Genomic DNA, 23,126 nt, shown 5'->3' with positions numbered 1-23,126 from the left:
TGGGCCCCCCCTAAAAAAAAAAAAAAAAAAAAGAATTGATTCAAAGACAGGTACTATGATACTCAGAGGACTAGATACCCAAGGAATCCACTTTGATTTGAGCACTTTGGCCTTCCATATTTCACAGATGAAGAGGTAACAATTTCGTAGGGGAAGCCATGACACCCAAATCACAGGACTTGGGAGTGATGTAGCCCCTCCTGGCTAAACCACAACAGCTTCTAATCCAGGTTCTTCCCCTTCAACTTGCTCTTCCTCAAATAAATTTCTTACCTACCATAAACCTAAGACATTAAATTCTTCACAGTACTTCACGTTTCAGAAGTTTGTAGGAAAAGGAACAAAAGAATACAAGGATGAGAAGGCTGTACAATGAGTCCATGGCAAATGTCCCATGCCCTGGGAGGAATAGGACTGAAAGCATCCTCATCAGCCACGCCACAAAGGCAGCTGCTCCCCCAGTCTTGCAGGGTCAGACAGTCCTCCTGGGCTACCCTGACTGCAGCTGAGCTGTGGCACCGCGCTGTTGCTTGCAGCCCTTTCCGCTGCAGTGTAATGGAATACTGGAGCACTATTGTATTTTTAAAGGCAATTAATATTTTATTATGCACAGACTTTTATTTGCACCATTTGGATTCCTCTTCTCTAATTAAATCTTGTGATTTACACAAACCGAACTGCTGTTCTTTAAACTCTGCAAATTATCAAAATTAACAAATACTTGTTAAAAGGAAGCAAAAGCAGCCAAGGGTCCTATTTTTGTGACAGAAACAACTGGAGGCTACAGAGTGAATTGATAGTGCCTCGTATTTGAGTGGGGCAATGTGGCAATTACATATAAAATACCTTAGTTAAGTAGAACTGATCCAAATTCCAGCTGTCTGTGGGAGAAAGGTGAATTCTTTAAATAAATAAAGCCCGAGAATTTTATGCGTCCGTGTAGAATTTTTGCTTCATGACCTTGTGCGCAGCATTTTGTGTTATGGGATTTATAAATCAAGAGTGTGGTTTCAGGCATGCATTCCCCCGACTCTGCATTTGTGGATGTTTCCTGGGGCCAAATGAATGTCTATAGAGGGAACAAAGAGACTCTGAGCTTAGATGTGTACTAGGAGAATATGGCTTGCTCCCCTTCCTGTTCCTAATTGAGCAATTTCTAGATAAAGCTCACTATTATCCTCCACCTCAACCCACACCCTGACAATACATGTAGTAAGTGAGGGCACCCTGGAGGGGAAGAACAAAAGTTTTCTTCATCTCTGAAAAAATAACAGGTAGGAATTGAGTTGAGGATCACGACGAAGGAGGAACCAGAAGATATAATCTCTACCCTAATTCCTCTGAAGGTTCTTATTGAAGCTTCCCTTGAAACCATCTGCAGCCTCCTTGAAGGTCACCACTCTCCAGGTCTCCACCTTGGCGAGAAGACAATGGGAATCAGGAAGAGATCTGGGTGGAGGCAAGGAATTAGAACTAAGCACAATTTTTTTTTTTATGGTACTTTTTCCACCCCTGACAATATGCATATTCACTTCAGTAAGCAGAATGGAACCCCCCCCCATGGGTTCAATATGCAGAAATTCACTTTCAGGAAGTGTTTAATCTATATGTAAAGGGGTACAATGCAGGTCTGCTATTTCTATTCTCATTTTGCATGGATTCTTCCCTGCATTCAGTTTGTAAGTCATATACCTTTTTCTTTGTGTGGCAGCAGATTAATGAAGAAAAAAATAAATGAATTTTTATTTAAAAATTGAATGCCTACCTATGTGAATGCATTTTCTTCAATTAAGCATATTCTAGATAAATTTAATATAACCTATATTGCTAAGAATGAGTTTCAGATACCTTTCTTTTTCTAAGAATTATTTATTTCATTTTATTTATTATTATTATTTTTTAATTTGACCAGAGAGAGAGACAGAGAGAGAAAGTGAGAAAGCAAGCTGTCAGGTCCAGGATTCCAACCACACTGGCTGTGTGGAAGTCCAGTGCCTTATTCAACATGCTACTGCCAGCCCCCCCAGACACCTTTCTTACAGGGCATAGAAATATTTTTGAAACATAAGAATACACATAAATACTCATAACTTCCTACATGCAGATACAGAAAATTCCCAATTTAAAAACATACCACATAGAGCAACACTAAAGTTAGAAATAGAAACAAATAATATCCAATTATTTTATTTCCTTATCATATCACTCTCTAATTTTCTACTACTGTTAATGGAACTACACAGAAGAATCTTAATTCTTTCAGAGACTCTCCATGCTGCAGGCCTGAAGGGTTTTGGGAGTTTTCACAAGAAGGGGACTTACAAGAATAGAAAAGAAAGTTTCATCTATTTAAAACTATTATCCAAAATTAACAAAATGCCCCAGAAGTAGCAGACAAGTCTTACTTTTTCCTCTATTCCTCTCTTTTTTTCTATTCTCCCTCTTCCTTCCTTCATAATGAGGTATCTTTTCCTTTAATGAAGCAACAAATCACAAACAGTGGCACACGGTACTAACATACCTTTTAGAGCATTTTTCGTGCAATTGGTGACTGAGAACAAACCCCCATAAATTATCTACCATTGACACCTTGTTCCTATGACAAAATACTTTATAAAACACAGCAGATTATAGCCACTCTGGAACCCATTTACTTACTAGGACATTTGCACTAAAAACAACCATATAGGTTGTTGGAAAATTCAAGATGCATGTTTGCATAGAAAAACAGAAAAAATACATCATGTGTTTGTGTGTGTGTGTGTGTGTGTGTAGTGGATTCTCACTATGTGTCAGCTGTAGTACTAAATTATTTATTTCATTATTCTCATTGCCTTTATAACAACCCAATTTAAAAAGAGATTATCCGAGATTATCAGGATACTTGTATTCAGATAAGGAGAGTGAGGCTGTCTTGGTCCCAAGAGAATACTAAATGGAAAAGCCATGAGTATAAGAATATGAACATAGATCTAATCTTCAAAGCTACTGTGGTTGAACATAGTGTTACACTAACATAATTAGGTGTTGTTGAGATAGTTACATATGTATAAAGTGAGAAAAATGCATTTAATAATTTTTATGAATATTTTCCTTTTACTGCAAAGAACATGGTAGAGATTAATCCTTTTACTGTTTTAAGAGATCACATAATTAGACCAGTAAGTGGTGTGGTAGTTAGGGCACTGGACTCCCACATGGTAATGGCAGTTTGAGTCCTAAATCTAGTGTCATTCTTTCTCAGTTTCCCTCTATCTCCGTCTCTCTCTAGTGAGCTCATATGCCCTACACCAAACTTAATAATACATAAAATAAATAATTTATAAAAACAATAAATCACAATACATTTTGTCACAAAAACAAGATCAAATAGATAAATGTATAGAAAAAGCTGAGTCTTCTATATTATTTAAGCCTGTGGATAAAAATTGAATACAGAAATAAAATTTGTAAGCAATCTTTTAAGAAATAGGGTTATGGGGCTGGCAGGTGGCATGGTGTTTATGGTGCTGGACATGAGCATAGATGACAATGGTTTAAGTCTTATACCCAGTGGCTTGACAATTACTCCAGCAAGTGTGTGTGCATGCCCAAAGTCTCAGGAGGTAAAGTGAGAAAAACAGATTGTGGCATGGCCAGCCTTCTTGGGGTGGGGGTGGAGAGTGATTTTGTTTTGATTTAAAAAAAAAAATTAGAGTTTTTTGCCATAGGGCATGTGCACTTACCAGAAAGAGACAGACAGTGAGAGGGAAAGTGAGAAATCACTGGGCAGCCCACTGGCTCCAGATGGTGCACTGCAGTTGGTCTTGCAGGAGTCCAGCGATGGGACCACTACAGCATCTGCTGGCCTGGGAGGGTGAGGTGGTGACTTCTTAACTTTCCCTCTCTGTCTCTCTCCTGACAATGTACATGCCCCATGGCAAAAAATGAAGAAAGAGAGAAAGATGAAAAAAGAAGAAAGAAGAAAAAAGAGAGAAGAAAGAAAAAGAAAGAAAGAAAGAAAGATAAATAAAAAAGAAAGAGAAAGGAAGGAAGGATGGAGGGAAGGAAAGAAGGAAGAAAGGTAGGAAGGAAGAAAGAGAAAGAAAGCAAGAAGAAAAGAAAGAGAAAAAGAAAAAGGGAAAGAAAGGCAAGAAAAGAGAAATAAAGAGAATAAGAAAGGAAGAAAGAAATGAAAAGACAGAGAAGGAAGGGAGAGAGAAAAGAGAAGAAAAGAAAAAAATAGAAAGAGGACTATAATGGTAAAATAAAATTAATAAATTGCCATTTCTTCACCAATCATAAATGTTTATTATAAAATCATACTTTATGGGTACTATACTACACAGCAGTAATTTGATAAGTTCCAAGTCTCTGCTTATGTGTAGTTCATAATAGGTACTTAGTAAATATTTTGATTAAATAAATCATCACAACATCTGACTATAGAAAAGAGAGGATTCAGCAACACAATTACATATTCATGTTTTTTTAAAAAATCATTATTTTTCCCATACATATTTATAATTACATGGGTTCTGACATATACACTATATACTAATACTTACAATAGAATAATGTTTTTTCTTTTTTCTTTTTTTTTTCTTTTTTTTCTTTAGAGATTTTGCTATAGGGCTTATGCTCTCTCTGGAAAGACGGAAGACCAAAAGACAGAAAGCCAAAAATTATACCCCAGGAGGATGGTCATACCACAATCCCTTCTCCTCCAGTCTCCTCTTGGGATTTTGGGCACACACGCACATGTGCTTGGTGTGAGTTTTAATCCACCAGGTCCGGGATGCAAACTGCAGTCAACTATGTGCCAGTCCAACAATGTAACCATTACACCATCTGCTGGTCTCAATGGTTTAAGTATAATGCAATTGATAAATGGATAAAACAATTTTAAGAGTAAAACTGAATAAAAATGGAAAAGAAACTCCTGTCTTCCCTTTTCTCTTCTACTCTAGTCACAGTTTACAGAGGAAACCGTATTTTGTCATGTCCAGTAGTATTTCTTTGGGTGATTTCCTTCTTAATTCCACAGTGTGCTGCTATGTTGTTTCATGATTAATGGGGAGAATTGTTCTTTTTTTTTTTTCTTGGAGAGGTTTTTGCTATAGGGCACATGCGCTCGCTGGACAGACAAGAGACACATAGAGACAGAAAACGAGAAATCACCCCCCAGGTGGGGATGGTCACACCGCAATCCCTTCTCCTCCAGTCTCCTCTCGGGATCTTGGGCACGCATGCACATGCACCCGGTGTGAGTTTTAAGCCACCGGGTCCGGGACGTGAACCACGGCTGACTACGTGGGAGTCCAGCGACGTAGTCATTACGCTAACTGCTGGTCCCTTGCTTCTAAATGAAAGAGAGAAAAAGGAGAAAAAGAAAAGAGGGAGGTAGGGCATGTGTACATGAGTAGTTATTTTTATAAATTTGATCAGAAAGGTGTAGTTACAGCTAGTATAAAAATATGAATTTTTTTTTGAGAGAGGTTTTTACTATAGACTGCATATGCTCACAGGAGAGAGGGAGACAGAGAGACAAAGTGAGAAATCACTCCCTAGGGGAAATGGCCACACTGTAGTCCCTTCTCCTTCATTCTCCTCTTGAGATTTTGGACATGCACGCACATGCACCTGGCATGAGTTTAAGCTGCCAGGTCCAGGTCTCAAACCATGGTCAACATCGTGGAAGTCCAGCAATGCAACCATTACACCATCTGTTGCTCTCAAGATCTGAATTTTTTTTCTGCTAATATGGTTTCTTAGAATATTTATCCTTATATAATATATAAAATGAGGGCAAGCTACTTAACCTCAACATATATATAAAATGAGGGCAAGCTACTCAACCTCAACATATATATAAAATGAGGGCAAGCTACTCAACCTCAACAATAGCCGTGTATAGAGGGATCAGGAAATAACTGACATATGCTTTCTTGTGTTACAGATTTATCTTAGCAACTGACTACAAACATTCTGTAAATCCAATGACTGCCTTTTCTCTTGCAGAGTTAGCTTGTTAGGATTCAGAGACAACCCTCTGTGTCATCTCATGCTAACTGCAACACTTTCTCTGCCTCTCTCCTGAATGGAACAGCCACCAAGGGCAGGGAGTGTGCTGTCCAGGACAGCAAGAATTAGAGATCCACACCTCTGCCTGTCCTATTGATTTTTACACAACTTTTCTCTCTGCCTTCAATTGATGACTTGGGAGTGGTGGGGGAAATAATAAACATAAGTGGAATTCAGTACCTGTCTTTTTAGTCATTGCACTGACCTAGAATTCCAGAATTGATGAAAGATAAAAGTGTAAGTGTCTAGCTCTTCTCCTGGAGCAGTCTGAACCAGCAAAGTTAAAAACTAAAGAACTGGGGCCAATAGGTGATGTGGTGATTGAGATGCTATTCTCTCACATGGTAGACTACAGTTGGAGTCCCAGATCAGTGGCTTGAAAGTCACACCTGGCATGTGTGCGTGCATGCCCAAAATCCCTAGAGGAGAATGAAGAAGGGACTGTGGCATGGCCATCCCCTCTGGGGTGGATTTCTCACTTTCTGTCCCTATCTGACGCTGTCTGTCTCTCTAGTGAATACACACACCCTATAGCAAAATTTTCTCAAAAAAGAAAAAAGTAACAAAGAATCTAAAGTATAATTACAGGGACAAGTTTCAGCACACAGAGTCCTCACCATTTAGTGGAAATCAAACTTTGCTGCAATCTAAATAAAGAGACATCATCAGTTTGAAAATGCCACAAATAACAAAAATGGGTACTAATGAAATGAGTAATAAATTAATAATAACAGCATCTAATCATGATAATTCCTTGACACCCATCATCTCATGGAATCCTCACCACAAGCTTGTGAGCTAGACACACTTCCCATGGCATTTTAGAAAGAACAAACTGAAACAGGGAGAGATTAAACAAATAGCTTACATAATTAGATAGGAAAGGAGTTTGGATTTGAATCCAGATCAGAAATTCATGCTATATAGCTTAGATGATTTGTTTTCACATATTCTGTTAAGACAAAAAAATTGGCTTTTTAAGCCTCTGGGAATCTGTAACACCCACTCCAGAGAGGGTACACTGAAGGTCTTGCTCATTTTTACCTATGGAATATCGTCAATCTGTCAACAAAGGATGAGCAATGGCAACCACCCTAGTCAGTTTTCAGAAGCATATTTCTTTCTGGACAAAAGCCTGCTAAGAGTATTGGCTCTGCCCAGAGCCAATGTCACCACTTTCCATGGGGACTGTTAGGGTTTGCAGTAAAAGCCTTTTAATTAAGCTGCACTATTACATCTAGTAAGCTTTGACTATTTACACTGAGCATTGTTGATGAGACAGAATGTTTCTCTGTGACTTTCCCCCATTAGTTTCTTACTGAAAGTGAGAGCACACATGAAAACAGAACAAAAGGAAGTAAATAAAGAGATGATTGTATTTTCCCACTTCAATTCCCAGGACTATAGTTCACTCAAACTGGAGCAGGGTTGGACTGTCCAAATGTGCCTCTGATTTTTTGTGCATCTTTCAAGGTCTTGCTCTGTGTCCTGTCGTGCTCCTGTATGCCCTGTAGAGCACATATCTGGAGTCGTTATTCCCCTCTGCTCTTATGTGGAATTGCAGACAAATTTCCTGTGCTGATAGAAATTGCTTTTTAAAGAGCTCAAGACTCTTTTGTAATGAGTTTAAACACTGAGTGTAAACAAGACTTAATCTACACAGATAAGTCGTGCTTACTTATAGAAGAAGAATATTATAAATAATATTATTTTAGTGTGTGCCAGGAGCTAGACATCTATTAACTATTGGACTGGGAATCCTTCTTAAGTTTACTACAGGAGAGAGAAAGGCAGACGGAGGGAGGGAGCAAGAAATGTTCAACATACAATGTCAAGGACAAAAACCAAACCTCTAGTGAGAAAGCTTTCTCTAGTACTAAGATTCCTGGCTGTTTTCTCACCCAGGGATTTTACTGGTTCTACAAGTCCAGAACATATATTTTTGATTAAAAAAATTAAAGTCCTGGGTTCTAGTATTATTTCTGTTATTTTTTTAGACATATAAACTTAAGCAATTCATTGATGTATTTCCCTTTCCATGAATGCGTTTAAATAATACCGCAGATAACCCTTTGGGACCATTGAAGATACCAATGAGAAAAATATACAAAATCTTTATTAACTCATGGTACATAAGAAATATGCTTTGATGTGTGTGACCCAAATTACATGTAAAAATTGTGATGGAGTATTAGGAAAGAATTATTGGGTTGGTAAAGAAGGGGTCGATTGCTCTGCAGAGCCAATTTAGTTTCAAGTTTTAGAGCCTTTTAAATCTTATACCCTAAAATGAATGATAAGAAGAATGATCATCTGGGATAAGGTGATTATTCTAATAGTTGTGGTGTAAGTCCTAGAAGTCAGAATTGAGGGACCAGCAGTTAGCGTAGTGGCTATGTCACTGAACACCCATGTAGTCAACTGCAGTTTGAGTCCCGGACCTGGTGGCTTAAACTCAGGCCAGGTGCGTGTGCGTGCGTGCCCAAAATCCTGAGAGGAGAATGGAGGAGAAGGGTTTGTGGCATGGCCATCCCCCCTGGGGGGAGATTTCTCGCTTTCTGTCTCCCTATCTCTCTCTGATTTTCTGGCGAGTCCATGGGCCCTATAGCAAAAATCTCTGCCGGAAAAAAAGTCAGAATCGAGTAAATTGGAGAATTATAAATTTCAAAAACAGGATTCAAATGAAAGCAATACTGGTACATGCTTGAACATTCTGTTTGAATCAAAAAAGTTTCAATAAGGAGTGTTGAAAGTACTGATTAGTTAGGATGGTGGTGGCTTAATATTTCTATCAAGTTGACTGGATATTTCAGAAGGATTTTCACTTGTGCAGAGGTGGGGGAAATGTGGGAAAATAAACTTTAATATACTAACAGCCAGGATCTACTCTAGTTCCCAAAGTTTTAAGCTCCTGCTAGGATGTCATAGAGTCTGTTTGCATAGTAACATCGTATATGCCCTTCTACTAATTGCTAAAGTATCCTTGATTTAATCAAATTCAATAGTACTATGTAAAATAAATGTGGACCTCAGTATTAATCCTATTATTTGTTCTGTCCCACAATCCATTCAAATATTTAGCAGTCATAATTAGAAGGTTTAATATAGTAATTTAATGGAGAGAATTACTGAGCACTTCTGTTTGAATGTAGACATTTTAAAAGAAATAAGTAGTCTTTACTAAAAGTAATATATAGTTAATTCTATTTTCATTAGTAAAAGCCACTTGAGTCTCTGCTCAGTACTTCATTATCTAATTCTTACTTTAAAAATCCAATTATCTGTACAATAAGAGGAATTCAAAATATTTGTTAGTAAAACAGAAGAAAACCATTTTCTTTCTTTAATCCATGTCTCCAAAATGTACAAGGAGGTAGGTCAAATCAAATGTAATTGTCTGGGCCACATTCTCTAATGGATAGACTTTTACACCTTAGACCTAATGTGTATACATAGGCCTCTTGGAAATGGCATGGTTTGAGCTAATGATGTGCATTTCTAAATATTTTTACATCAGGATGACATTTATAAATTATATTTTAATATCACAATTATTTTAGATGATTGCCCCCAAAGCCCTTTTATTTTTAGAAAATATAAAGCATGCCTGGCCCACAGACACTCAAAACCCAATATGTTCCAAATTGGGCTCATTATCCTTCCCCCCCCCCCGCCCTAATGCTGCTGCTCCCCTGTGTTCCCTTGCTCCAGTAATGGGGCCACTCTCCTCCCAGTCACACAGGCTAGAAAACTTCATTCATCTTTGACTCTGACCTCCCCTGGCCCTTTAAATCTAATCAACCAAGTCCTCTCCAGTTTACCTTTGAAATGCCTTTGGAATGTGTCCACGCTTCTTCCTCACCATTCCTTCTGCAGTTCAGGCACTAGTTGTCAAACACCCTCAGTTAATTTAAGAGCCTCCTGCTAAGCTCCCAAGAGCTGGTGCATTCTATCTCCAAATATCCTCTTTATGTTGCTAGTATCATCTTTTTAAAACACAGATATGAGTATATAACCATTCCAAGGCTGGGAAACCTTTTTGGCAATACTGTTTTATAGACAATATGATCTAAATTCCTTAGCCAGGCATCGATGCCTTTACTTTTGACCCACTGGCTATTTTTCCCTAACACCTTATGTTCTAGCCTAACTATATCATTAGCTGTCTATCACCAAACACTTTATATTTCCTCCACTTCCTTTGAATGGATAACCATTGCCATCTTCTGCACATTGGTACAACCTGATCGTTTGTTACAGCAAAGTTTATTTTATTTGTATCCTTGTGAAGAATTAATCACCTTTGCTGCCCAGGTGCCTGGCAGTGTGCTTATTTCTCTTTTATAGTACTTAGCAAAATTTGGAAAAATAATGGTTATCCTGATATGTATGTGTCAGCCCCAGTAATCAAAGAGCTCTTTGAATGCAGGTACTTTGTCTTTTTATAGTTATATACCTTATACATACTAAGTTCCAGATATGTGTTTATAAGTATTTTGCATATTTTTACAGTGCTGTTCATATTGTATCTGAAAAAGCAGAATTTTTCTTAACAGCATTTCAGTGTTATATACAGGAGAGATCAATACAAATCCAGCATTAAGAGAAAATACACAAAACTCCTGACAGGGCATACAATATTTTTCTTCACACCTTTGCATTAAAATAATTCATACACTTTGTAAAAGCCAAAGGAGCATGTATATGTTGCAAAAATGTTCTGTTTCCTCAAAAGCCTAATGAGAAAAGATAGAGACAGATGGAATTCAATTGGCTAATTTTCTGCCCAGCTGCCTAGATGAAAAATAAAGATGTACTGACCCTATGCTTCTGTATGCTAAACTGTTCCAATATTCAGCCTTCTTTAGTTAACCATTATGCTAAGGTTGGGTGGCCAGTATCTAGATTAGCAGACACTATTCACCTGGCTGTTCCTTTTGTTCTGAGTTTTTAATGTGAAGGAAAAGAGATCTAAAAATAGACCAAACCCAGGCAACTGGCTTGCATTCCTGAATATACAATTAGATCACAGTAAAATGACAAAATCACATCACATTTATTTGAGTAGTTCAAAAATAATAGATGCATTTTTAAAATTGCTTGCACTTTTTTCTTTCTTGTAGACCTTTCCAATCCTTTAAAACCCTTGCCTGCAAAAAAAAATTGCCAATTTACCCTTTAAAAACTAGGCAGCCTCAAAATGCTTCTCATGTTCAAGTGGAATGGAAAATCACTTTCATTTCCATGAATAATTCAAGCTTCAAATGACTGAACTCCAATTTTCTATGTTTTAATTGTGTGTATATCTGAGTATGTATACATACACTTCATGTTAAACTCCTTACTGACCACATTTAAAATGGCAATAATTTTTGTTTGTTTCTTTGTTTTCGCTGTAGAGCTGTGCACTCACCAAAGAAAGTCAGAGACAGAGAGAAAGTGAGAAAGCAACCTCCTCCACATGTATGATCATGCTACAGTCCCTTCTCCTCCATTCTCCTTGGGATTTCGGATGTGTGCACACACACGTTTGATGCATTTTTAAGCTGTCAGGTCTAGGACTTGAACCAAGCTGCACCTGGGCATGTAGGATCAATCACCTGAACTACTGTACCACCTGTTGGACTGGCAGTAATTGTTTGTGGGAGAAATGTTTCTCTTTTAGCTTGTCCCTAAAACTCTTTTTTTTTTTTTGCTTTAGGGCACTTGCACTTTCCTGAGAGACAGACAGAGTGAGAAGGAAAGTGAGAAATCACACCCCGGGAGGATGGCCACACTGCGATCCCTTCTCCTCCACTCTCCTTCCAGGATTATAGGCATGCACGCACACGTGCCTGGCATGATTTTTAAGGAACTGGGTTTGGGACTCAAATCCTGGTTGGCCGTGTGGAAGTCCAGTGATGTAACTGCTATGTCATCTGCTGGTCCCACTAAGGCGTAAAACCTACCACTAGCCCTGCTGTCCCAGTCTCTCTGCCTTCATAAGCCATTCGTCTGGTGTATGCTCTGAGCTTACTCTTCATCCATACTAGAAACTTGACTGTTCCAGGTCTCCACAGCTACCTATCTGCTGTATCATTTATTTGTAGCAGGATTAGAAAACTGTCAAATTTGCAGAATATTTTGTCTATAAGGTAATTTTTAATTTTACCTTTAATGACAATATGTGAAATTAAAAGATTTTACAGAAAATATCCCAGATTCTTTGAAAAATATGAAGATCTGATAATGTTGTCTACCATCTACTGGTCAGCCAGAGTTGATGGGACATGTGTCATTTAGGGTCATATCAGAACAGAGAAGCCTTAGTCTGCACAGGGAGTTTAATATAAAAATTATTAGCTAAAAACAAGGAATTAAAGGAACCAACAGTTACCGTAATGGCTATGTTGCTGGATTCCCCCCTAGTCGACCACGGTTCGCGTCCCAGACCCAGTGGCTTAAACTCACGCCGGGCGCGTGTGCATGTGTACCCAAGATCCTGAGAGGAGAAGGGATTGCAGAGTGACCATCCCCTCTGGGGGGTGATTTCTCGCTTTCTGTCTCTATGTCTCTCTCTGTCTGTCTGGTGAGCGCACGTGCACTATAGCAAAAACCTCTAAAACAAAATAAAACAAAACAAAGCAAGGAATTAACAGCTAAGAGTTGAAGAAACCCTAAAAAATACAGAAATGGCATCTATACAAAGCAGTCGCGGGGGTCAGCAGATGGCAAAGCAGTTACATCTCTGGACTCCCTCATGGTGAAACATATTTAGAGTCCCTGACACGGTGGCTTTAAAATCAAGCTGGGCACACGTAAGTGTGTGCTCAGGATCCCCAGAGGAGAACAGAGGAGAACGGATTGCAGCATGGCTATCCCCCACTGGAGGGTGATTTTCCACTGTCCTTCTCACTGTCTCTTTTTCTCTCCAGTGAGTGCATGTACCCTAAGCCAAAACCCTCTAAAAAAATTAAAAAGGTAGCTACTATTCCAGGGCTAAGCAGAGTACCCAAGGAAAACAGAATATTCTTGTCCCCTTCCTTAGATTTCTCAGTGGATAGAATGTAGATCTGGCATTCTGGATGGAGAAGGAATTGACTCAAGTGCTCAGGTCAGGGTTGAAAACAGATAATTGCCTGATGGGTTGCCAGCAATACTCACAGGAAAACATGATGGAGGTGAGAGTTCGTGCGTGCCCTGTGTACTGCTGGGTACCACACACATTGCAGGGGCAGGAAGGAAAATAAATTCCAACTAAAAAGGACATCTCATCTTCCTGTTCTGCCTGGCCATTGCCCCCTCTGGTAATTTACCATTATGCCAGTTGGCAAAGGAAAACTTTAACAGGAACCAAACTCAATGTTCCAAGGCAGAGCCAACAAAACCATAAATTTAAAGCTGAGAGACAATAACTGGCACAGGATATATGCTCTAACCAATCATAATTCCCTCCCTCATTCTTGTAGGCCTTTGAGTTTATGGACAATGACCCAAGGCTTTGGCAACTCATGTGATTTCACGCCATAAAAGAAGACGTGGACATTTAGAGTTTTTGGAGACAGTCCACCAACATAAAGAATTACCAACACCTCTGATATTTAGAATTGTAGGTAAAATAAATGCAAAAATGGAATGGAAAATGTAAGTCCTCTATCCATGTACCTAACATATACTCCTTTACTGCTCATAGCGCTGTCCAATACGAAAATAAACCATATTTTAAAAATGTGTCTTTAAGCTCCAATCGTAAGTCCTATCAGTTATAAAGACCCTTTGGGATATAATACTTGGATACTAACCTAAGAAATTTTTAAAACACAGAATGTTGTGTTTGTTTTAAAAGTTGTTTTTAGTACCTTAATCAAAACCAGTTGTTTCATCTTTATTTCAATTTGCCACTAGACCATTTACTGCAAGTCTTATCACACACGCCCTGGCACTACACTCAAATGGAAGTAAGAGGTAAGTGCTTTTGATATTGCTTTCTTTTTCTTTTTGCTTGGATAAAAGGAGATCATAATTAAAATTTGTACTTAAAAAAAAAAAAACTGAAGTTTTAGAGCTGCTTTTGCCCTTCAAAAAACTGAGACATGAAGTCTTTGAAACTATTATGAGTAGAAGGAGAGGACCTTTTGCCTCTGGCTTCTAACCACTGTTTATAGGTTTTTTAACCTAATCAAGCAATGAGTCTGTTTCTTCTGCACATTCAGAAATGTGAACTGGATTGATTTTCTATAGATATTAACTTTTGCCTATGCCTCCAGAGGATCTTGCAGGTACTGATAACAGCTTGGCAAGACATCTGTCATTTATACAAGAGCAAGTGGAAATAATACCACAGTATCATACTTCTGTAAAGTAAACTAGAATTCCCCAAGACTTTACCTAAGGTGCTTAATTCATAGCTACAGTCAATACTGACTGTGGACTGTCTTTGACAGGTTCAACAAGTGAAAGAAGAGTTTTAACCACCTAGAGATATCAGGAGCATTGATTTTTACCCAAGAGTTAAATGAAATTATTTCTTTCTTTCTCTTATACTCTCTAAATTTTGTCGATGTAATGAAAACGAGATAAATTTCTTTTGTGGACAATATTAAATATTTCTTAAAAGTTTTCTTTCATGTACATGAATAGAAGAAATGACTTTTCCTATCATTGTACCACCTTTAAAAGGTGAAACATTGAACATTTTAAATATGTAGAAGAATCTCTATTTTTTTGTCATTTCTCAATTTTTGCGCTTTTAAAATATATATAATTTCAGTTCATTTAAAAAGGCAGATATGAGAACGATGTTTCTTTTTAAAGAAAAACAGTTCATGTAACACTAAGAAATATAATCTGCACTATTCTCTCTATGCTATTGAAAACTACGTATTTTTAAGAACAGAAACAGTAGCATTAAAATATAACTAAACTTCAAAAGCCCTTGTGACAGTATGACTGGTGTTGTATAACCTTCTTTGATCTCCCATAAATAAAGAATCATTTCTGCAAACCGCAGAGGTGAGAGCTGCAAGGTTTAAATTTTAAGAATGTTCATTTTAATGAAAACTACAAGAAAACCAAGGTAGTGTTGAAGGTTGATGGAGAATTTTGCTCTCAGGTACTGGAGTTGTGGATTTTTGTCAATGGGTAAAGAGCATAACGTTTTAACCATTATTTGGTTAAAACATTCTGGTAATTATTTACCTCATTAATTATGTTCGAATTCTCTGGGGCTGTGTAAGATATTTAAAAAACTCCATGGAAATTGAATATTTGAAGAAAGCTGCAGTATAATGTTCCTAAACCTTTTTAATGGGTTTCTTTGAAGACTAGAAAAACTTCCCTTGTAGAACTAACCTACTTGCATTAACCTGGAAAAAACATGTTTGGCTTGCACCTCTTTAAAAAATTGCTATGGATCACAGATTTGGGTGCTGTTATAAATGGGGATCACACACTCAGACAGAAATGATATAATTATAGTTATTTTGTACTTGAGAGTATAGGAATTATTGAAAAGAGAGAGAAAAAGCAAACAATGGTATAGAAATATGGTCTCTGCAGCAGTTGGCGTAATGGCTAATGTGGTTGGACTCCCGTGTATTCAACCACGGTTCGGGTTCTGAACCCGGTGGCTTAAACTCATGCTGGGCATATGTGCGTGCGTGCCCAAGATCCTGAGAGAAGAATGGAGGAGAAGGGATGGTGGCGTGGCCATCCCCCCTAGGGGGTGATTTCTTGCTTTCTGTCTCTCTGTCTCTCTCTGTCTTTCTGGTGAGTGCACATGCCCTATAGCAAAAACCTCTCAAAAAAAAAGAAAAGAAAAGAAAAAGAAATATGGTCTCTGATAGATTTACTATTATTGATTTGATATTTTTCTTTTTCTCTGTTATTTACATTTGGTTTTCTCTACATAGAAGTTAACTGACAGAGAGATGAGCCCAAATGTTTACAATTTATATATGGGATACATGCTTGATTTTATAATCCATCACTGTAACAATTTAAACAGATATTTGTAAAATATGATAAAATGTAAAAGATTTTTCTGATTTCAGCATTCATAGATACCTAGTTAATATTCAAATTCCTTTTCAACTGAAATTGTTACTTAATGAGTCTTATTTACAATGCCAAAGAGGGTTAATAAATGAAAATTGTTAATTCTGTATTCAAATTAAAAATTAATTAAAATATATATTTATTTTAGTCTCTGATATAAAGCACGGTTAGTTTAAGTCCAGAACTAAGCAATACTTTCTGTCAAGGTGTCGTGTATTTATGATTCTTAGTTTTTCCACCTCAAAGTGAACAGCTGATAACACATTGAGACCGAATGTAAACGGACAGCCGGTGAATTTAAAATACCAGTACGAGCTTGCCTATGAAAAGTGAATATTTAACAATTTTGTTTTTGAGGAGCACTTAGATTGCTATCTAGGTGACATTTCTATTTGAATACCTGTAGGTAAAGTTTAAACTGTGTGCATTTAGATGTGTTAGTGAATGTATATTTTCTAGTGTATTTGTGAAATCCTATATTTGTTCAATATTTTACCTAATGTGTTGGAGTAGTTTCACCATGATGGAATTGAATTACTAGGGTGACCTAGCAGAGCCTCATCTTCAGAATGCTTTCTTTTCATAACCTGTAATGTGGTGTCTAAACTGTGATGAGGACTTACAAATGAAATGACAAACAGACCAATCAAAAAAGCTTATTTCCCATTCTTAATGTTCTTCATTGGTACTGGAGTTTTAAAAAGCAAGTGGTTTCAGATGGAAATGACTTTCTAAATTTTTTGATTAGTTGTTTTTGCACTGAAATGATTAAATGTGTCAGTAAACACTCCACACATATCATAGTACTTTTTTTAGTGCTTTGTGTATTGAGCAAAATATCGAGAACTATGTAATAAATTTAGTAACAGTATGCTGGTGTTTTTGTTGCTCTCGAAACATCTTTTTAGCTCCCTCCTATGGGCCTTCATGTATGTCAGAGGCTGGAAACCAAGAGTGTATATTTCTTAGACTTCTTTATCACCAGGGTTCCATTTGTGATTCACCAATGAGAGCACTTGAGTGATATTTGGATGGTAGAAGGGAATGAAAAGCCATTTTATCCTAGCAATAGGACACAGGCAGAAAGGCTGCATAGATGATTTCCTGTAGTTTTGCAAGAGTTTCTGATTTCTTTCAGTGAATAATCCCCTTCAGTTCTACAGGTTGCTGAGATCATTGGAAGAAGTTGTTTGTGATTATTATATTATCTAATTTTCTGAGCTTTAAAAGTCTTTTCCTTGGTATTCATTTTTCCAACTGTTCTAGACATTTCAGTGGCTTCTATTCCCTTGAATTTACCTTCCTCCAGCCTGTAACTCCTAGAAAGGTGACTTTTTTCCTGACTGCACAAAACTCTGGCTGAAACCACTGTTTTTAGATTATAATTCTGTAGTTATTATCTTTCTAGAGTGATATGATTAATAACCTATTTTCCCATATCATCTCTCAACATGTCTTTCATTTTCTAAAAATTCTATCGAAATTCAGGACATTGATCATGCAAATTTTTCTCAAATATTGTCAAATACCACTATTGATCCTCTCCATTTACTTTCTCTTACTTATTAAAAAAAAAAAAAAGTCAGTCTTCTTAAACTAGTGCTTGCATTTCCCTCATGTACTTGCATTTTGAGTATTATTTTCTACTCTTCTCTTTCATGTACCTCATTCATTAGTCAACTGGGGCGATTAAGTACTTACAATCCATGGAAAGATTTTTTAAAAATATCACTGCCATTGTGTCTGTCATTTATGCAGCTAAAATATTCTCTCTTTATATCTCCACTTGCCAGCATTCATCATAATCACATACCTAAGAGGATATCTGTTCTTTTATTTTTCATAATAAATGCTATTTTAAAATTTATTTTCCTAGAAGTTGATAGAATGGTTTTACGATTGAACATATTATCTAAGTTTAAAATTTTCTGCTTATGTGTGTTCATAAATCTCTATTCAGATTTCACTCTAGCATGTATCATATCATTTAGTAATGATTGGTTTTGTTCTTTATCTTACTTTTCTATACCTATTAGAAGTTTGTTACGTAGTGCCTAATACAGTTTCACTGAAAGAATAAAAAAAAAAAGTAAAACCACAGGCTAGATATTATGAAACCAACTTTTAACAATATATTAAATTGCCAAGTGCAATATTAAAAAGATAAATTTTTTAGGCCTATCCACATTGACACAAGCTGTAGCATGCTGCTGTGTGAGGCTAGGACCACAAGGGAGGCCCCAGTTCAGTTCCCGGACAAACTAGAACAGTCTACATGGGCATGTGCCTGTGACCCTAGCTAGCTGGGAACTGGGGGAGGAAGAATACAATGTGGAGACACCCTGTGAAAAATTCCTGTCTCTATTTTTCTCTGTCTCTTTATTTTTCTCTATTTATCCTCTCATAAAAAAAAAATAAATGTATATCCAAATTACCATATTTTTCTCTGTCTCTTCATTTTCCTCTCATTAAAAAAATAAAAAAACTTTTTAAATGTATAGCTAAATTATCATAAATTGAAGAAATTTCCCCACAAATTAAATGAACTGAAATTAGAATAGTAAGCTTACATGGAAGATATGATTACACATATGAGGTAGGCCACTCAAGTGCTATATCCAAATGATAAAGACTAAAACCAGGAGATTTAGAAAATTCAACCAAAAAAATTAGCACTCTACCACAAGTTGCCAGTAATAAAAGTGAATATTCTCCAGATAAAGCAATTCCATAGTTAGAGTTCATCATCCAAAATTATAAAAACAAAATAAGAAAAAGCCTGGAAGTGGAGGCAGTATGTGGCATGGTGGTTAGTGCATTGTACTCACACATGGCCAACTGCAATAGGAGTTCCAGGCCTGGTGATTTGAAAATTATGTCAAGTGTGTATGCCAGCGTGCCCAAAATCTGGAGATGAGAATGGAGGAGAAGGAATTGTAGTATGGCCATTCTCCCTGGGTGATGAGTTCTCACTTTCCCTCTCTCTGTCTCTGTCTCTCTCTTTCTCTCTCTGTCTCTCTCCAGTGAGTGCACATGCCCTATGGAGGGGGGATCCCTAAAGTCATCAGAAAAAGAAAGAAAGAAAAAGAGCAACATTACAGTCACAATAACTGTAGGTATTGCAATGTAGTTGAATCAAATACAAAAAGCTTTATTTTCTAATAAAATAATAAAAAGAACAGTAAATACCAAAAACAGTAAAATTTTAAAGTTGAATATATTTGTAGAAATAACTGTATAACAAAATTAAATAAAAATCTCCATTACAAATTGAATCACAGATTAAATTCACATACTTTAGATAAGAACTAGTAAACATATAGGTATAAAACAAAACAAAACAAAATTATCTAGGATGAAACAGAGAAACAAAGAATACAGAACATTTAAGAAACTAAGAAATATGAAGCATAGACTGAGAAGGTCTACAATCTGTTAAACTACTAGAATAAAATGGGGTAAAAACAAAGAAGAGAAGCTACATCCAAACTGAGGACATTCCAGAAATGACTGAAGACATATTTCCTCAGATTTAAAAAGCTTTAAATTCAAAGCTAGATAGCTTAAAAAAAAAAAAAAAAAAAAAAGAAGTATTCCTTCTGAATCTAAGGAACACCAAAAGGTGATATTATAAGAAAGAAGAAATAGATGGAATGGTTATAAGAAAGAAATTCATTAATATGACAGTATGATTTCTTAATACCATGGAAGCCAGGCTGAGGAAAAAAAGAAACTTAGAATTTAATATTTGATTCAGTTAATGTATTAGAATTTAGGTGAAATTAATCATTTTCAGAACTAAACAGGCTGAAATGTTTACTGTAATAGACCCTTGGTTAGGAAATTTCTAAATGAGGCATTTACATTGATGAAAGGATATCGTTCCTGTAGGAAAACTTGAATTGCAAGAAGAAATGTGAGTAAAAGAATTGATAAAATGTTTGATAAATGTGAATTAAAATTTGTTTTATAAACAACAGTAAGAACATCTACTTTGGAATATAAAGTTTAAGGAAACACTTGAAAGCTAAAATATCAGACAACACTAACACCTAAGACAAAAGAGGGTGGCCAGAATTCTTAAGACTACTTAGAGATATTTTTTAAGTAGATGCATAAAGTTAAATATGCCTGTCAAAATATGAAGAAAAACAATGAAAGAATTAAAAAAATGAAATGCATAAATTCCAAAGCATCAGGTGCAAACATAGAATTAACAAAAGTAGGAAAGGAGAAAAATATAAGAGTATAAAATGTGAAACAAATAGAATTAATTAGATGCTAGTAACAGGTCCAATAGATTAGTAATCACAGTAAGATTTCATAGTTAAAAAGAGTTGTTCAAATCTAGTTATAATACATTTTTAAAATGCAGGCCCAGGTAATTTGTCATGTACTATTTCAGCACTGTGAGTGTAATTTTATTGCAATTTGAATCCTTGGAAAGATTTTGTTTTTACTTCTAGATCACCAGTTCTTTGAGGATAGAGAATTAGCCATTTGTGCATTGCAGGTGCTTATTATTGCTTGACATATATGATTCACATGTTTTATAGGAAATGCATAGCTGAAGTGGAATAGAAATAAATGAGGGAAAGAAACTAGAGCAAAAAGGAATGAGAAGAAGGAAGTGGGAAAGGAGGGACACAGTCTCTATTTCATTATTAGTTAAAGTGAATAGGATGTACTGCACACCTCATAAACTTAGCCTGTTTTGTTTCAGCTGAGATTCTTATTAGTATACCTCAAATGTCCCAAAAATGCTGCAAGACATACATTGAAAATTAACTTTCTTCTCACCCCTCCTTTGTAATCTCAGTAAATGTTAAAATTATTTCCATTTGAGGGACCAACAGATGGCGTAAAGATTACATCACTGGACTCCCACGTAGTTGACCCCAATTCAAGTCTCACACCCAGCGGCTTAAAATTCATACCGGGAATCAGCATTTGGCATAATGCCTATGTTGCTGGACTCCCATGTAGTCTACCACGGTTCAAATCCTGGACCTGGTGGCTTAAACTCACTCCAGGGGCATATGCGTGCCCAAGATCCCAAGACGAGAATGGAGGAGAAGGGATTGCAGTGTGCCATCCCCCCTGGAGGGTGATTTCTCACTTTCTATCTCTCTGTCTCTCTCTGTCTTTCTGGTGAGTTCATGCACTGTATAGCAAAAACCTCTCAAACAAACAACAAACAAAAAAAACAAACAACAAAAACTCATACCGTGCTTGTGTACACGAATCTCCAAAATTCTGAGAGGATACTAGAAGAAAAGGGATTGCAGCATGGCCATTCATCCTGGGGGGGATGACTCCTTTCTTTTTGTCTCTCTGTCTCTCTTTGTCTCTCCAAAGAATGTGTGGACCCAATGGCAAAAATATCTCTAAAAAAATCATATATTCATTTTCTTTGCTTAAATCATTGAAAAAGGCCCTCCTATAGTCTAGTGATTAAAGTAGTCAGATTACACATGGCCAACTGTGCTTCAAACTCTGGTCCTGCCAGCTTGAAAAACACACTGGATATATGCACATGCATGCCCCAAATCCCGACAGGATGGAGAAATAGGAGGAACAGGGAAGGCAGGGAGACCACACCCCATTGAGGGGTACTTTCTCTTCTGTCTGCCTGCCTGATTCTGGCAAGCATACACGTCCTCTAGAAGTTAAAAAAGTGAATGAATAAATCATAGGAGAGACTGACTTCAAAGGGGAAATACCAGAGAAATCAAATGATATTATTAAAAACAAGAATCCAGAGTAAGTACAAAATAAAAACATAAATGAAACAGCAATTTTTAAACCTTGGAAAGGCCTCTGTGCTTCCACCAATTATGGAATCGGACACCACAGTCATTTAGTGGCATAAGGTTTACAGTTGTTCAGTCACCTGCCTCAGATTGCAGTTGGAGATTAGCGAGATCCTGATTTAAACACAGGTCTAACATCAGAATTCACATTATTAAACTGAATCAGAATGATGGACAATGCTTTTAGCAGAAATGGCCTCTCAGGCGACTGTGGTTAACATGAGTCTCCTTGGTGCTCCAATTGATTTATTTGTCAAATGAGGAAAAGATAGTATAAACATCAAAGGACTGTTGTGAGAATTAAATAGATTAATGATATAAAATGCTTACTATATTGGCTACGACATTTAATACTGTATTTTTCATATAGGAACATTGAGTCTAAATGCTAATGTCAGTTTTACACATCATCTCTGTATCCATAATTTGTCATTCTTTCAACACTTAGAGATTATAAATTTGTCTCACAAACATTGTCTGTGTATTAATATATAAAAACAAGACATGGGGTCTGTGTGTGTGTGTGTGTGTATATATATACATAATATATATATATATTATATATAATATACACATATACATATATACACACACATACAGATATAAATATGTATATAAATGTGTGTGTGTGTGTATATAGATAGATAGATAGATATAGATATATTTAGTTTTTTAACATAGGGTATGTGCACTCACTGAAGAGATACAAAGACAGAGAAATCACCCCCCCGGGAGTGACGGAAACATCGTAATCCCTTCTGCTTCATTCTTTTATTGGAATTTCGAGCACTCAAGTACACACACTTAGCTTGATCTTCAAGCTACTGAGCCTGGCATGCAAGCTGTGGTTGGCCATGTGGGAGTGCAGCACCTTAGCCACCATGCCACCTGCATATGTGCCTGGCATGTTTCAAATGGACTGGGCCAGGAATTCAAACTATGATCACCATGTGGGATCCAGCAGCTCTTGAGTAGCACATTACCTCTGCATCACAGAACCAGCCAGACAGGACTTTTTGTTAAAAAAGAAAAACAATTGGGACCAGCAGGTAGTGTAATGGCTATGTCGCTGGACTCCCATGTAGTTGACCGCAGTTCAAGTCCTGGACCTGGCAGCTTAAACTCATGCCAGGCGCATGTGCTTGCGTGCCCAAGATCCTGAGAGGAGAATGGAGGAGAAGGATTGCGGCATGGCCATCCCCCTGGGGGGTGATT

This window comes from Tupaia chinensis, unplaced genomic scaffold, assembly GCF_000334495.1.
Source record: "Tupaia chinensis unplaced genomic scaffold, TupChi_1.0 Scaffold000164_1, whole genome shotgun sequence".
Lineage (NCBI taxonomy): Eukaryota > Metazoa > Chordata > Mammalia > Scandentia > Tupaiidae > Tupaia > Tupaia belangeri.
Note: the sequence above shows the minus strand (reverse complement) of the source record.